This window comes from Penaeus vannamei, chromosome 4 (genome assembly GCF_042767895.1).
Source record: "Penaeus vannamei isolate JL-2024 chromosome 4, ASM4276789v1, whole genome shotgun sequence".
Lineage (NCBI taxonomy): Eukaryota > Metazoa > Arthropoda > Malacostraca > Decapoda > Penaeidae > Penaeus > Penaeus vannamei.
The window spans coordinates 13,986,313-14,002,739 of record NC_091552.1 but is presented as its reverse complement, the minus strand read 5'-3'; the positions used below and the strand labels follow the sequence as shown (position 1 = coordinate 14,002,739).

Genomic DNA, 16,427 nt, shown 5'->3' with positions numbered 1-16,427 from the left:
GAGAAAATGAGAGAGCAGGGAACGGCGGCATGGGAAGGAGAGGGAGAGTGGCGCGGAGGGCGAAAGGAGAGCGCTGTGGAGGAGCGATGAAAATCTGATGGGGGCGAGAGGAATAGGGAAGGAATGTGAAAAAATGGAAATCCAATGAAAGTGACGATCAGCGAGGGAAATGCGAGGGAAGGGGAAAAAAAAGGGAAAGCGGAGAGAACTGATGCGACGCGGAATGAGGCGGGAGAGAAGGGCAGCAGCGACGGCGAGGGGGACGAGCCGCCGACAGACTTAAGCAGCAAAAATAAAAGGAAGCAAACGAGGAACCAGGCGGGAGAGGCGAGGGGAGAAGGGCAGAGGAACGAGGAAGAGAGGAGAGGAGGAGAGGAGGGAAGGCGGACGGCAAGACGGCAGCGCGGCGGGGGGGAGGGCGGGGGACGAGGGCAGGGGGGAGCAGCGAGAGAGGGGGAAGAAGGACGAGCGGGCGACAGAAAGCCCCAGGGGATATGGCCGCCCCGGACACCAGCCCCTCGCCGTAAACAACGTCACTGTCCAACTAGGCCAACACCCACACGCGCGCGCTCGCCCGCACGCACACTTAGGGGATCGGTTCCCGTTCGCAGCAGCAGAGCCTCGCCGGCCGCACGCAAACGCACGGCCGACAAGAGTCTGTGGGAAAGCCGGCGCAGCCTTCGAGCGAGCCTTGGCGCCGCAGGAACCGATGCAATGCGATCGCGGAGGTCTATCGGCAGCGAAGGTTCCGCTTCAGTTTCCTTTCCTTTTTAATTCATTTCGCGAGAAAGAAATGCCAGAGCAGCCTTCTCCCTCGCTTCAGTCGCATCATCTGAGGCTTAAACTAAATGCATGATCTGAGAAATCGACTTCTGACCATCCTCGTTATGATTACAAACTGTTGGTAATAAACAACAACGTTTGAAGAATTCACCCAAAAAACTTATAGTATTGCCTTTTAGTCGCTCGTGTATACCTTGTTAAAGAATTTATGTTAAGATTTTACACCTGTGCAATCTCAGACTCCTTGTAACACGGAGAGGCTAACGGCAACACACACTCTGCCCTTTTCGCCCTGGCATCAAAGCGCTCTTGGAAAACACGCTTCGCCCGGGAACACCAGGGAAGGTCTAGGGCTCGAGCGCAGATAACCCCAAAATCTATATTTACATAGGGTCAGCTGGCCAGTCTCAGGTGCGACAATAAGGCCCGGCCAGCACCCCAGCGCCGCCCGATAATGACGACGAGGTCCCCGGGCGCCTCAGCACTTCATTAATTCCAAAGCGGACTCGTACCCGCGGCATCCGTAAGCTGAACATTCCTGGCCACTGCGTGAATATGACCTTCAGAAAACTCTCGAGTAGGTTGGAGCGTCAGCGAGCGGGGGCGTCGGGGGCTGCTCGGAGGGAATGGCCGCCCGCACGTGCCCCGGCATGTCGTTCGGGCACCAAATTCGCCGCACAGCCTTGGACGCCGGGCTTTTTGGGCGACACCTGCAGCTAGCAACGTACAGTCACTATGACGATCCGAACCTGGAGTTCCTTCGCAGTGGTGAGGGAGTGACGGGCGCCTGCCCTCGCGCTCAGGCCGGGCGCGAGGGAGCAGACGTAACGGTGCTCGGGAGATGCCTCCGGAACACACTCCCGCGTGAGGAAGATGATCCTCTGACCCTCACTTGGTCATGAGTACCTCTGCCATGGAAGGAATCCCATCGCCCAGAACCGGTTGAACACAAAGCTTAAACCACGACTGATTCGTCTTAATGAACAGCAATCGTAACTCGCGATCACCAGGGGCGTTCAGTCATTACTCTCACGGCTGAGCCGACGGTGTTCCAATACGTTTCGCACGATCTCGTGTCCTCTCATTTTGCGCCGCACTCGCCTCTCACTCGAACTCGAGCAACACAAACAACAGCACAAGAACATATTCACCTGCAGGTACTTCGAATGGTCGAGGAGCTCCCCGGTGGTCGTTGCGACGGATCCGGCGAGGGAGAGAACGACCAGGACGACCGCCGCGTCCGGAGGAGTTGAGGTTTCGAGCAGCCACAGTATCAGTATCGCCGGCGATCGGGTGAGTTTCACATGGACGAAGCGGAGGCGACTATATCAAGAACACTTCAACGAATATTCTATGGTCGAGCTGCTGAACACCAGAAAACGAACACTAGTTCCGAACACCAACACTCGATCCGCCAGAGCTAGTTTACGTGTAGCCCCGAGCCGAATAACAGCGGCGTTGCGTCAGTGTTTACACCGTCCGTGCAAGGCCACGAGAGCTAGAGTGAATGAAAGCATTCTGGTCAAGATACCGATGGAGATGATAATGCCAACACTTGCACTGACCTCACTTTCTTACTGGAAAGTCAAGTTCACTGCACAAAACACTCCGTCACTGTGCGTTATCACAAGTCCCCCGGCCTGGCAAAGTTCCCGAAGCGGTGTGTGGTAGGGTCGCGTAGGGCAGCAGAGACGCGCGCGGGTGCGAGCGTGGTGGTGGGGACACTACCCATCAGCTGGAAGACACTGCCCGACCCGACCGCCGCCACTAACCGATGGAAGACCCACCCTCGCGCCAGACCCTCACGCCCAGCCTCGCCGACCGTTGCGACATAATACCGCAGTTCCACTAATCGACTTTCAAGGACTTCGGGCCCAGGTTACTGATATTTTATCGGCAGTGTCGACCCCTCTAATGACGCCACGCGAGTCGACACCTATTTACCCGAACCATAAAGTCTTCCCAACAAAGAGACGAACAAAAACAGAGAAACAAAAACAAACAAACAATAAATGACCGGACCACGTTCAACAACAACACGGACTTCGCCACGGACAGCGCGAAAACATGTGCGCTCTCATACATTCTTCCTCATTCTTCGCTCTCGCCCTATCCCCGGGACAGCTTAGGCGGATCGGAACAGCGGCGGCGTCTTCGGCTCGCAAGGACAGGCGGGCAAACGGAGGGAGGAGGGAGGAGGAATGAGTGGGTGAGAGATTGTGAGCGAATGATAGGGAGGGAGGGAGAGAGAGAGAGAGAGAGAGAGAGAGAGAGAAAATAATAATAATAATGTGAGACAGAACAAAAGTGAGGGTGAGAGTGAGAAAGAGTATAGTGAAAGTGAGAGTGGAAGAAGGACGGGGAAGGGGAGAGGGGCGTTAAAAGGGAGGGTGAAGGAAGAATGGAGTGAAGGAGGATGAAAGAGGACGTGAGTGAGAGGGAAAGGGAGGGGAAGGGAGAGACAGAGACAGAGAGGAAGACAGAATATGTACGCGTGTGCGTGAGAATATATTATACGTGCACGACAAGGTGAGGGTGAGGGTGAGGGAGAGCGAATGCAAGGAGGAGAGGATGGGAGAGAAAGAAAAAAAGAGGGATGGAGAGAATGAAGAGAGAGTAGGAGAGAGAGATAAGGGAGGGAGGGAGAGGGAGAGTTGGAGGAAGACAGGGAGGGAGGGAGAGGGAGAGTTGGAGGAAGACAGGGAGGGAGGGAGAGGGAGAGTTGGAGGAAGACAGGGAGGGAGGGAGAGTTGGAGGAAGACAGACAAGGAGACAGGAGAGAGAGAGAGAGAGAGAGAGAGAGAGAGAGAGAGAGAGAGAGAGAGAGAGAGAGAGAGAGAGAGAGAGAGAGAGAATGAGTGTACACGTGTTCGTGCGAATGTTTTTCGCACACGGTAATAGGTTCAAATGTGTGTCCCCATTTACATGCGTGGATGCGTGCGTTCATGAATGTGTACACATATTCGTGATCGTATTATGCTTGTGCGTGAACATGCCTTTGTGTGCGTGTGCTTGCGCCTATGAGTGAAAGTGCTTGCCGGCAAGTGAATCAGGGTGCGTGATCGTATGTCGGTGAATGTGCAGGCTCGTGCGTGAATATGTCAGCGTGTGCGTGAATATGTAATTGTGTGCGTGAATGTGTGCGTGGGTGAATGTGTACGCCCGTGGGTGAATGTGTACGCCCGTGCGTGAATGTGTACGCGTGTGCGTGAGTATGTACGCATGTGCGTGAATGTGTACGCATGTGCGTGAAAGTGTAAGCGTGTACGCCTGTGCGTGAGCGTATGCTTGAACGTGCAAGCGTGTGATCGAATGTGCAAGCACGTGCGTGAATGTGTGTGCGTGACTGTGTAAGCGTGTGCGTGACTGTGTAAGCGCGTGCGTGACTGTGTAAGCGCGTGAAGGTGTATTCGTGTGTACGTGAATATATACGTGTGTGCGTATTGTATACGTGAATGTGTGTGACTGTACATAAGTGAATGTGGAATCCCGTACGTGAATCTGCGTGAACGCGTGTGGGTGAATGTGTTCGCGTGTACGTAAACATGTGTATTAGTGCGTGTGCAGCAGTGCTCTCGGCCGAGCCTCGATCAGCAGGTCCGCCAGGTTCTGCTCTCCCCTAGGACGTGGCTATCAGGTGGTTTAGGTTCCCCCAAAGCCGTGACGAGGTCTCCCTGCTGCGACAACTAGCCATTCACACGACCCCTCCTGCCTGTCCCTCCTAGCCTCGCTCGGCTCGCGGGGCCGCGGAGACCCTCGCAACTACCCTCCCCTCCCCGGCCCCTCCCTTCCCCTGCCCCTCCCCACCGCCATCACCACCTGCCGCCTCCTGCACCTCCACGCTCTCACATACACCGACAATTATCAAACACTTTCATTTAGGGCATTCGTCTCCTTGCATCCGAGAGATTTCAAATGTGCGACGCTCCTTCCGTTCTCGTAATGGGCGCCTTCGCGTAAATAAAACGGAAAAAAGGCAATTCGGTTAAAAAGTTCAGCGAGGCCACCGGCAAAAAACAAGGTGGATTCTGGCAGCAATAAAAACCTGACGAGGACAGTTACGTTGTAGCGACGACTCTCCCGGCGCGGCGAGCGGCGCTCACAGGCAGGGAGGGGAAAAAAGCAAGGCACTCCAGCTGGCAACATCCCTGCGGTCGGTAAGGAAGTTGGGCGCGGGCGGTAAGGGCCATTCTGGGCGAGGGCAGAGCGGCGGTATCGCCAGGGGCCTCGCATCAGGGGAAGACGCGGCGGGGCTTACGGCCGAGCACTAATGAGGCCGTCGGAGGCACCGCGGGTCGGGAGGACGCGAGGTAATTTGGCAGCGCCTTCATTCTAGTCGCAGTGCGCCGTCTGCGACTGGCGGCTGGCTTTTCTACGGAGGTATTCGGCGAACGATCTAGAGCGATCGAGGGCGACCGAAAAGCAAAAGAAAGAGGCGAGCGGTGTGACAAAGGCGCAAGGCTTACGTGCTCCAACAAAGAGGCAGCCGTGCCGCTCCGCCACCGCCGCCGAGGGGAGCACGCAGGTACTCTGCCTTCCAACAAGGGGAAGCGGACGGCCGCGCCTTCGGGGAACACGCACCGCCAGGCTGCCACACCGAGGGTGGAGCGTAGTGCCTGGGTGAACCACCTGGGAGGGAACAGCGACCACCTGATCGTTACCGAAGGGCGGGGGATCCATCTGCTCGCGCTGCGCCAAATGAAAGCACTGCGCCTTGAAGCCAGACCGCTTTCCGGCCGGCGCTGACCAGTGCCTGGCATGTACAATGTGCTACGGCGTGTGACAAAACACTTAATATTTGACAAGCTAAAAATGCCAGCGCGCGAAATGTTCCTTAGATTTTCTTTCGTGCTCTTCCTCATCTCATGGCCGCTCATCCTCATTCACCGAGGCTGAATTCCACGAGGCTCAAACAAAACCACATGTAAGATTTACTGACTTTAATAAAATAAAACAAGCAGTGTTGAATTGGCGGCAAATTATTTATACTCGTTCACAAAATTGATGAAAGGCAGAGAGCGGCACGATGTTTTGCAGCCCTGACACGGGCGACAGTAGTATGCGGGCGGTAATGTATACTGCATGGACGCCGCCGCTCGCAGATACTACGGCGACTCTTCATTATTTACGCCGTCGCTTGTTTCATGAAGATTACACGCGATTTGGTGCCCAAAGAGGCGGGTTTCCAGCGGCCTCACCCTCACCTTCGACGTCCAGGGCCGGAAATGGCTGAGCAAGACGACGCAGGCGGCGCAGGCGAGCGCCTTCCCCTCCTTCCTGACAGAGCTGCGTTCTTGGGCCGCGGCAGCAACAACCCTCGACACATGGCTCGCACAAAGCATGCGAACCGCTGCATCCGGGTCCTGGTTGTCTCATCCGTGCCTGTGTGGGCGCGAGGGCGTGTTCTGCTCATGGCGCGTCCATGTGGCCCGCGGACCCGGTTGTTTACGCCGCCGGAGAATTGTTCTGTAAATAATGGCCAGCCGCGGGCCATCTTACCTTCCCGCTGCCCCCCTGCCACCCACTTTGCCCGCCTTTCGCAAGTGCCAGAGCCAGCTCCTATCATGCCTGGATTACTAAGTACTCACACAGCAAAATGCACTTATTAATGACACCCTCACAGGCCTTTCAGGTACTATCACGTGTCTGGCGCACAAGACCGGATTAAGTTTTGTAATTAAGGGAACACTTCAGACGCGAACAGGATGAACAAAAACGTCTCGGCAGAAACCATGATTAACCAACTCGTTCAGTTTCTGAAGAAATATTACTTGTAACGCAGCTAGTCTGAGTCAAATGCAACGTTCGAACATCAGGGTATATGGCGTCAGGGTCAACATGTAGACAACACTCGGTTTCCAGCAATACATCCCATATATCACCCATGATAGACACCTAAAAATATCCCTATCATATCATTTAATTCAACGAACTCAACACCCTCCCAGTCCTCGAAGTCATCGTGAGCGCCCACACGGCGCCCGCCCTCCTCGCATCACGCCTCGGCGGAAGGAAGCGACGCGGAACAAGCGGCGCTAATGTTCGCGTCGCATACATGACCCGCATGGCATGAATCTCGTATACATGCACCGTGTACACGATCACTGAGGGAGTGTTCACCTGGCGGAATTATTAACGAGCACTTGATTGTAGGTAAGTACTTGATCGGTTTAGTTCTATAAGCAGATTAGGTTGTTACAACACGAAGCAATATAGACTCTGTTGTGTTCCTCTTGTTCTACTGGTCATTTCGTATTTAAAAATCGGGTGAGGGCGAGGGGGAGGGCAAGGCTAAGGCTGAGGGCGAGGGGGAGGGTGAGACCGAAGGCAAAGCTAAATATGAGGACGAGAGAGAGAGAGAGAGAGAGAGAGAGAGAGAGAGAGAGAGAGAGAGAGAGAGAGAGAGAGAGAGAGAGAGAGAGAGAGAGAGAGAGGGGGGGGGGGGTTAGGGTGAGAGAGGAGCTAAGGGCGAGGGTGAGAGCGAGGGCGAGGACTAAAACGAGGGTTGGGTGACGGTCGCCGGGAGGTCGTAACGGTCGGGCTAAGGGTCGTGGTGACGGACGGTCGGTCGGTCGGCGGGCAGGGATGTCGGGGGGCCGGTAGGAGGGTCAGGCGAGGGCGGGGCGAGGCCGGCCGAGGCCGGGCGAGAGCTGGGTACGAGGACGGAAGCAACAAAGCAGATGGAGGCGACGTGAGCGGCCCAGCGACGCGGCGGCGCTGGGAAAAGCGGTCGGTGTCGGTCGGTGGCTCGGTGTCAAATATTCACACAACACGGCCATGGGCGGTGTAGCAGAGCGCGGACGGCTCGCACGACCCCAATTACTGCTATGCATACATACATGGCCGTATACATAAACTACAAACAGGCCCACGTCATTTGCTTCATGGTTCTAAGTGGCTGTAGTGGCTACCTCCTTACAGCCGCCCTCTTCCGCCCTTGTACACCCCCCCCCCTTGGCACCTCGCATCCGAACGCCTCCTAATACGTGTTCATGTGTCGGCGGAATCCATTGCTTTCGACTCATTTAAGTAATATGTACGGCGTAGGGCGGTCAATCCAAGTGGAATTTCAGGTTTCATGTAACTTAAAAGTGTTAAAAAAGACGTGTGTTTCGAAGCTTCCCATAGCCTGTAACAGTGACGAGCGGGAGGAGCAGGTCCGTCGTGCGGTGAGGCAGTGACCAGGACGTGGGGGGAGAGAGGGGAATGGGGGGTCTGGGATCACTCGCTGGTGACCGCCGCTATGCCCGCCCGCCACCGCGCCGCCGCCGCCGCCGCCGGTACACGTGCACCGCTCGTCACCACCCTCACCCTGCTGCCCTGGCATCACTCTCTCTCCAACGCAACTCCCACACACAATCACGCACACTCACCCAGTGCACACAGCCCCCCCCCCCTCGCCTCCGCCTCCGCCTCCGCCGCGGCAAAACACGCTCGGGCATCTCCTGGCCGAATAAACGGATTACAGCCTTCTTGTGCGTGACCCTCCCTCCCTCCCGCGGCGGCCTCTTCAAACACTCGCCAGACGCTACACTACCCGACCAGTCTCCCGCCCGTCCGCCCGCCCGCCCGCTCCCTAACTTGCCTTCCCGACCAACGCACGCCCGACCAGCATACCGACCAACCGATAGACCGACCGACCGACCGGCCGACCACCTACCCGACCTCACTCAGTTTCTTGTCGCACTTGTACTCCGCTCCGGCCGACTCCCTCGCCACGAAGCATCCCGACCGGACCGGAGGGAGAGAGGGAGGGAGGGAGGGAGGAGGGAGACGGCGAGCGGACGGAGGGAAAGTGAAGGAGGCGGCGGAGGACGTGGACGTGGGAGACGCAGGTGCGTTTGCACGCGCGTGAGGCGACTTCGAAGAGGACACAAGAGGCGGACGCGCGGGATGGAGGGAAGGCGCCGTCATGGGGGCGGCGAGGAGCGCGGTCGGCCCGAGGAATGGCCGCACCGGATGGGGGAAGGGGCGAGGGGCGAGGGGCGAGAGGGTGAGGGTGAGAAGCGGCAGATGTGGCCGGAAGGTCGGGGTGGTCGCTGGGTGGGGGCGGTCGCAGGGACAGGTTTGGTGTAAACATGATCCCAGGCCACATGACGCGGGAGGGGCGTGAGAGCCGCTACGAGTAAAAAACCTGCACCGGCGGCGGAGGGAGAGACTGGCAAGATATATACGACAGCCGGACGGGGCCGGTGTGGGCTGGCCTCGCTGCCGCCCTGCCGCCCTCGCCCGCCCTCGCCCGCTCACTAACTACGCCGCCGCCGCCGCCGCCCTCATTGCTTCTGATTGCTGGTTGAACACCTTCGGCAGCTCTAGCCCGGGGGCGCCTCTACGAAGACTCGCACGAACATGCAAATAGAAGCTCACAGGTCCTGTTAACAGGCCGCCCACGCCCGCACACCCACGGCGACAGCGCGATGAGAGCGGGAGGCGGAGACCTTGGAAATCTGTCGCCGGTTATTTATGGAGCCGCTGGCCCGGCATGCCTCGGCGGCCGTGTTGGCGAGCGTCGTCATGGCGCTGACGTCTCCACGCCGCTGTCATGGCGTCATGACACCGCTGGAGCCTGCGTCGCCGTGACGGTACGGCCCAGGGCCAGCGCCGACGTCGTTTCGCTCTGCGAGACGCCGCGCGAATCTCAAAGCGAAACGCGGCGGTGCGAGCGTTGAAACGCTGCAAGTGCCAGGACGTGCCATCGGGATGCTCGTCACGATCCTGATGCTATCGTCGCAACACGCCCGTGCTGCAACACTGCTGTCCGAGTGCCAGTGAGCGGTGGCGCTGGTGCCGAGGCTCAGACGCAGCGCTAGCGTCGTGACGGCGGAGAATGAAGTACGGCACGAAGACTTAGGCGCAGGCCCTAGTGACGCTGACACGCCTTTGTCAGGACACTTTCAGTATATTCCCTACGAAAACGAGTCTGGCGAAGCGAACAATCCGAGGCAACGGCCATGGGGAAATGAACAAAATATACTAAAAGCCATTAAAAACTGATGACGTTATATGCCCTCGTATTCCAGGCGAGCCCAAGCGAAGGCACAGGTGATTATGGTTACTTCAGGGAAAGCGATGGCGAAAAAACACCTGCAACAGGTAGTGTAATGGCGAAACGTGAAAGATGACAAAGCGGCCAGTCCCTTATTTGTGGCGTTACTACGCAGTAATGGCCAAAGCAGGTGAATGGTAGTAATGGCACCATGATAAGAGGGATAATGAGGGTTCAGCCTGAACGGGGCGACGGCGAGTGGATGTGCGGCGCCGGTGAAAAGTAGCCGCGTGGAGCCCTGGTGGTCACCCTGTGCCAGAACCTCTACGGGTGGCGGTCGACACATGCCTGGCATTACGAAACTCCAGCCTGATCTTGCCCCTGCCCCCTGCCCCCGCCCATCCTCCTTCCCCTGCCCAACATTTCACTCCCTGACCCACCCTCCCCCTCCCTGCGGGTGCGCCAAGCGAGCCCTCCTCCTTCCTTCCCCGGAGACGCGGTCGAGGGAATATGTCACCTCCTGCGTCGAGACAAGCCGTCACCCTCCTGCGTGGTCCGGCCGCCCAAAGGTAGGCGCTCCTGCAGAGATCAGGGGCGAGCGCTACCACAGCCATCCTCGGCGACGCGACTCCTGCCGCACATAAAATAGGCGAACACGCATGCAAAGGAGCGCACGGACGCCCTCCCACACCGCCTCGCGCGCCGCCATCTTCGCCACCGGGTGGGCGCTCTTCCTGCCGAAGGAATAATGCGTGCGCGCCCACAAGTGGCCCTTGGATGAGACCGTCGGAGCAAGGGGTGAGTCGGCCGAAGGCGTCGAGGACGAGCACACAGCGCCCAGGGAGGGAGTGCGCAGGTCACCAGAAATCCTGCGGGAGACCAGCGTCCGTGATGGACCGGAAAGATACCGTGGTTATGATCCGGCCCCGCGGCCCCCCCGCCCCCCGCCCCAGCTGTTCTCTCCCCCAAGGTCTCGGCCCGGGGCCCCCGCCGAGCCTGATGGAGGCAGCCCTACCAACCAGCACACCTTCACCGCGACTCCTTCGCGAGAGAACAGCCCCCGCCCTTTCCACCATCACACTCCTGCACACGCGCGCGCGCACACACGCATACCTACATACATAAATGTATAAATCACACACACACACATGCTTTCCACCGACCTCCCGTGCCCGCTCTCCATCCCTCGCCCGACGGAAGCAGAAATCCTCCGCTTGGAAACCGGAGATGCGGGTTGAGCCGTACCCGCGCCGGCGTAACAACCGTGGCGGCGGCGGCGGCGGCCCCGGCGCTCGCCTGCTACGTGATTGTGCAACTGCGCATCACCGACCATGGCCGAGCTTATCCTGTTAGTGTTAGCGAGGTGCGGGCGGGGGACTGTGTACGTGTGCGTGTGTGTGCGTGCTTCTGCGTGCGTGTGTATGTGCGTGTGCGTGCGTGTGTGTTTCACCTCGTGCAAAGGGTCTGAGCCCAGGAAGGGAATTCCGTTCGGCGCTGATCTGCGCTCTCTGCCCTGCCTCAGTCCCCCATTCCTCAAATCGCCGAGAAATGTTATATTGCACCCACAGCGGATCCGAGACGGCGTCACGCCCGTCCGTCCGTGGCCCATACAGAGCATGCGCAGGCGCCGTAATTAGCCGCGCGCGAAACGACGTGTTGTGCACCCATAAGGGCCTGCTCGCACATGTGCTCAGGCGGCAGATGCCCACACGTTTGCACATGCAAGCGGTGTTCCTTGCATCTGTTTTCCGACTGGGTGTTTGTGGCGAGGAGGAGCGGGCAGGTCAAAGGTCATAGAAAGTGAGGAAGACGACGAGGCAAGGGGCGGCCATGCGGGCAGGCAGGTAGGTGCGAAAGAGCCAAGCAGGGCGGCCGCCCAACCGGCGAACAGTGAGCAGCAGCAGGAGCAGGACGTGAGGGAGTGAGCAGCAGGACTCGGTCCACGAGCAGGACCTGGACCGCCGACACGCAGGCCCCGCTCTGGTGACGGCACCGCGGCCCAGTAATGATATATCCCCGCGCCCGCGTCCCAATTATCTCCCCGCAGACCCAACTGGGATATTACCACGCGCGCCACGCAATACTCGCCCTTACGGAGGCTTCTTCGTCGTCGTCACCATTTCCATAAGCCCGTATGGCAGCGGGCTCACGCGGCACCGGCATTTTCCCGACAAAGACCATCGCACCGCCTGCGCCCGCTGCCTTTGTCGTCCTCCCAGGTAGCCACACCCACCACGCACAAACGGGGCGCCCACACGGGGCAGCATAATGCGCACACGAATGCCAACGACTGGAACGACAGTCTGTAATCATTCTCACGCCCTCCCGCACCTCCGCTTCCGTGCGCTGTGGCAGCACACGGCCCCGACGCTGCCCTTTCGCTTCAGGAGCGCCTTGCTTCAGATGGCACTGTCCTTTATTCAACAGGCCCTGCCGCGGCGACAATAAGGACTCGCTCACCAACTGCGCTGCGACAGATCCTGCGGCAGAAGGTGCAGCAGAGCCGGCCTCGGGGAAACGCGGAGAGGGGGAAGCGTGGAGAAGGGCGGGGACCGAATTCCCGGAGCGCTCAGCCTCCCCGCCGCTATCGCCATTATCTCGCATTCGCCGCCGAAGCCGTGCAGCCCTCGCCGCCGCCATTCCCCGACGAGACGCAGCTGCGCGAAGCAAAGTACTTAACAGAAACCATCCGTCTCGCACCTGATCCTGGATTCCTGGCGATGGCTTGTGTCTTTGTGGCTGTCTCCACACACAATTTTGGCTCCAGGGCCTCGCGCGCGTTACCGCCGATAGTCACCGTCTGTATATTTAAAATCAGCCACCTTGTAAACATGTAACAAGCATTCCGGCTCTTAAACTTCAACCGCCGACCAATCTCGCTGGGCCCGGAGAGCAGTAAAATCTGGTTTATTGATAAGGGTCGCTACTCCGTCCAAGCGCGGACCGGGGCGCCCTCTCCTCTACACCAGGTCTTCCACGAAACGCCTCCTTTCTACTTTAGGCAAGGGGAGGCACGCAGCACAGATGTTCCTTGCGCGGACAATCCTAACATCAACTCCTCACTTCTGCGAGTCCGCAGTCCCCTTAAAAGCAGGGTGATGATCTGCGATGTGAGTGATGTGGCCTCAATGTCGAGCGAGAAGGTGCCGGAAAAATCGAGCAGGCTTATGCAACCTTTAGCGATCAAGATTGTTTTGAGAGCTTACCCTCTGAGGTACGGTCCTTCTTCTAATTAACGTATATTATATATTACGACAAAATAAAAATGGATGATTTCATAACGCAAAAGCTGTAACTAACGATTCGATTTTCTTGAAAGCTAGAAAAAACAAAGAACTGTACCTCCTAATTGCGAAGATGTCATAAAAGCGGAAAGTCCATCACAGCGGAATGCTCCTTTGCCCTCTACTAACTCGGCACTATTGTCAGCAGACAAATGTGACAGTTAAATAAATATATATATATATATATATATATATATATATATATATATATATATATATATATATATATATATATATACACATCTATAAAATTCATCCAAAAATTGGATGAATGAGGACCATACACTGCCGTTTTACTTGCAAAGAAACAAGTTGTCGGTAAACGATATGTAATCCTAAATACGCACACAAAAGCCACTTTTTCATTTCTACATGACAAGAGTCAATTTAATTTTACCTTTACAAATAGAACAGGTAACAAATAATTTCTCTATCGTGCGTGTGCGTGTGTGCGAGTGTGCGTGCGCATACACAGTCACATATAGACTCACACACATATAAACACACACACGTAAATATTTATATAAATAGAGATAAATACAGTTAAATACATAAAGATAGATAGAGAGAGAGGGGAGAGGAGAGAGAGAGGGGGAGAGGAGAGAGAGAGGGGGAGAGGAGAGAGAGAGGGGGAGAGGAGAGAGAGAGGGGGAGAGGAGAGAGAGGGGGGGAGAGGAGAGAGAGGGGGGAGGAGAGAGAGAGGGGGGAGGAGAGAGAGGGGAGAGGAGAGAGAGAGGGGGGGAGGAGAGAGAGAGGGGGGGAGGAGAGAGACAGGGGGGGAGGAGAGAGACAGGGGGGGAGGAGAGAGACAGGGGGGGAGAAGAGAGAGATGGGGGGAGGAGAAGAGAGAGAGGGGGGGAGGAGAGAGAGAGGGGGGAGGAGAGAGAGAGGGGGGAGGAGGGAGAGAGAAGGGGAAGAGAGAGAGAGAGAGAGAGAGGGGAGGAGGGAGAGAGAGAGGGGGGAGGAGAGAGAGAGGGGGAGGAGAGAGAGAGAGAGGGGGGAGGAGAGAGAGAGAGAAGGGGGAGAGAGAGAGAGAGTGGGGAGAGGAGAGAGAGAGGGGGGGGGGAGGAGAGAGAGAGAGAGAGCGAGAGAGAGAGAGAGAGAGAGAGAGAGAGAGAGAGAGAGAGAGAGAGAGAGAGAGAGAGAGAAATGAAGGAGAGAGGGAGAGGCAGAAAGGAAGGGAAAGAGGAAGAGGGCAGAAAGGAAGGGGGAGGAAGTGGGCAGACAGGAAGTGAGAGGAAGTAGGCAGAAAGGAAGGGAAAGAGGAAGAGGGCAGAACGGAAGGGGGAGGAAGTAGGCAGACAGGAAGTGAGAGGAAGTGGGCAGAAAGGAAGGGAGAGGAAGATCGCAAAAAGGAAGGGAGAGGAAGATCGCAAAAAGGAAGGGAGAGAGGCAGAAGGGAAGGGAGAGAGGCAGAAGGGAAGGGAGAGAGGCAGAAGGGAAGGGAGAGAGGCAGAAGGGAAGGGAGAGAGGCAGAAGGGAAGGGAGAGAGGCAGAAGGGAAGGGAGAGAGGCAGAAGGGAAGAGAGAGAGGCAGAAGGGAAGAGAGAGAGGCAGAAGGGAAGAGAGAGAGGCAGAAGGGAAGAGAGAGAGGCAGAAGGGAAGGGAGAGAGGCAGAAGGGAAGGGAGAGAGGCAGATGGGAAGGGAGAGAGGCAGAAGGGAAGGGAGAGAGGCAGAAGGGAAGGGAGAGAGGCAGAAGGGAAGGGAGAGAGGCAGAAGGGAAGGGAGAGAGGCAGAAGGGAAGGGAGAGAGGCAGAAGGGAAGGGAGAGAGGCAGAAGGGAAGAGAGAGAGGCAGAAGGGAAGGGAGAGAGGCAGAAGGGAAGGGAGAGAGGCAGAAGGGAAGGGAGAGAGGCAGAAGGGAAGGGAGAGAGGCAGAAGGGAAGGGAGAGAGGCAGAAGGGAAGGGAGAGAGGCAGAAGGGAAGGGAGAGAGGCAGAAGGGAAGGGAGAGAGGCAGAAGGGAAGGGAGAGAGGCAGAAGGGAAGGGAGAGAGGCAGAAGGGAAGGGAGAGAGGCAGAAGGGAAGGGAGAGAGGCAGAAGGGAAGGGAGAGAGGCAGAAGGGAAGGGAGAGAGGCAGAAGGGAAGGGAGAGAGGCAGAAGGGAAGGGAGAGAGGCAGAAGGGAAGGGAGAGAGGCAGAAGGGAAGAGAGAGAGGCAGAAGGGAAGAAAGAGAGGCAGAAGGGAAGAGAGAGAGGCAGAAGGGAAGAGAGAGAGGCAGAAGGGAAGAGAGAGAGGCAGAAGGGAAGAGAGAGAGGCAGAAGGGAAGGGAGAGAGGCAGAAGGGAAGGGAGAGAGGCAGAAGGGAAGGGAGAGAGGCAGAAGGGAAGGGAGAGAGGCAGAAGGGAAGGGAGAGAGGCAGAAGGGAAGGGAGAGAGGCAGAAGGGAAGGGAGAGAGGCAGATGGGAAGGGAGAGAGGCAGAAGGGAAGGGAGAGAGGCAGAAGGGAAGGGAGAGAGGCAGAAGGGAAGGGAGAGAGGCAGAAGGGAAGGGAGAGAGGCAGAAGGGAAGGGAGAGAGGCAGAAGGGAAGGGAGAGAGGCAGAAGGGAAGGGAGAGAGGCAGAAGGGAAGGGAGAGAGGCAGAAGGGAAGGGAGAGAGGCAGAAGGGAAGGGAGAGAGGCAGAAGGGAAGGGAGAGAGGCAGAAGGGAAGGGAGAGAGGCAGAAGGGAAGGGAGAGAGGCAGAAGGGAAGGGAGAGAGGCAGAAGGGAAGGGAGAGAGGCAGAAGGGAAGGGAGAGAGGCAGAAGGGAAGGGAGAGAGGCAGAAGGGAAGGGAGAGAGGCAGAAGGGAAGGGAGAGAGGCAGAAGGGAAGGGAGAGAGGCAGAAGGGAAGGGAGAGAGGCAGAAGGGAAGGGAGAGAGGCAGAAGGGAAGGGAGAGAGGCAATAAGGAAGGGAGAGAGGCAGAAGGGAAGGGAGAGAGGCAATAAGGAAGGGAGGGAGGCAGAAGGGAAGGGAGAGAGGCAGAAGGGAAGGGAGAGAGGCAGAAGGGAAGGGAGAGAGGCAGAAGGGAAGGGAAGGAGACAGAAGGGAAGGGAGAGAGGCAGAAGGGAAGGGAGAGAGGCAGAGAGGAAGGGAGAGGGAGAGGGCAGGATGCACGGCGCGGCGCTGTCTCAACGAGATTCATCACTGAAGAGAACCTTAATTTATGACATAACATTAACGTTATCGGAGAGGCTGTTCGCCGCGCGTTCCGCAGGACCGCCGGAGCCGAGCATCCTGAGTCGCGCAGCAGGACCTGCGCGTCCCTGACCCTTCTGAATTACGTGCAAGGGCAGCGCATCCGCGGACGCCGCACGTGCAGCACGGCAGCATGGCCGCGCGGGATGCGGCTTCAGCATGGCAGGGAGGAAAAACAGGTCAGCAGCGAGGGGAGGCTGAGTGC

The 16,427-nt window shown here is 57.5% G+C and overlaps 1 protein-coding gene across 16 annotated transcripts in view; it reads right to left on the bottom strand.

Moving 5' to 3' along the window:
* LOC113821235 (uro-adherence factor A) overlaps positions 1 to 16,427 on the bottom strand; it is a 125,931-nt gene that overhangs the window by 84,117 nt on the left and 25,387 nt on the right. The window contains exon 1 of one of the 16 annotated variants that reach the window (XM_070120710.1): positions 1,935 to 2,068. The exons of the other annotated variants lie outside the window; for them this stretch is intronic. The gene's annotated coding sequence lies outside the window, so the exon portion shown is untranslated. Of the gene's footprint in view, positions 1 to 1,934; positions 2,069 to 16,427 lie in introns of those variants that run through there. 16 annotated transcript variants of the gene reach the window in all.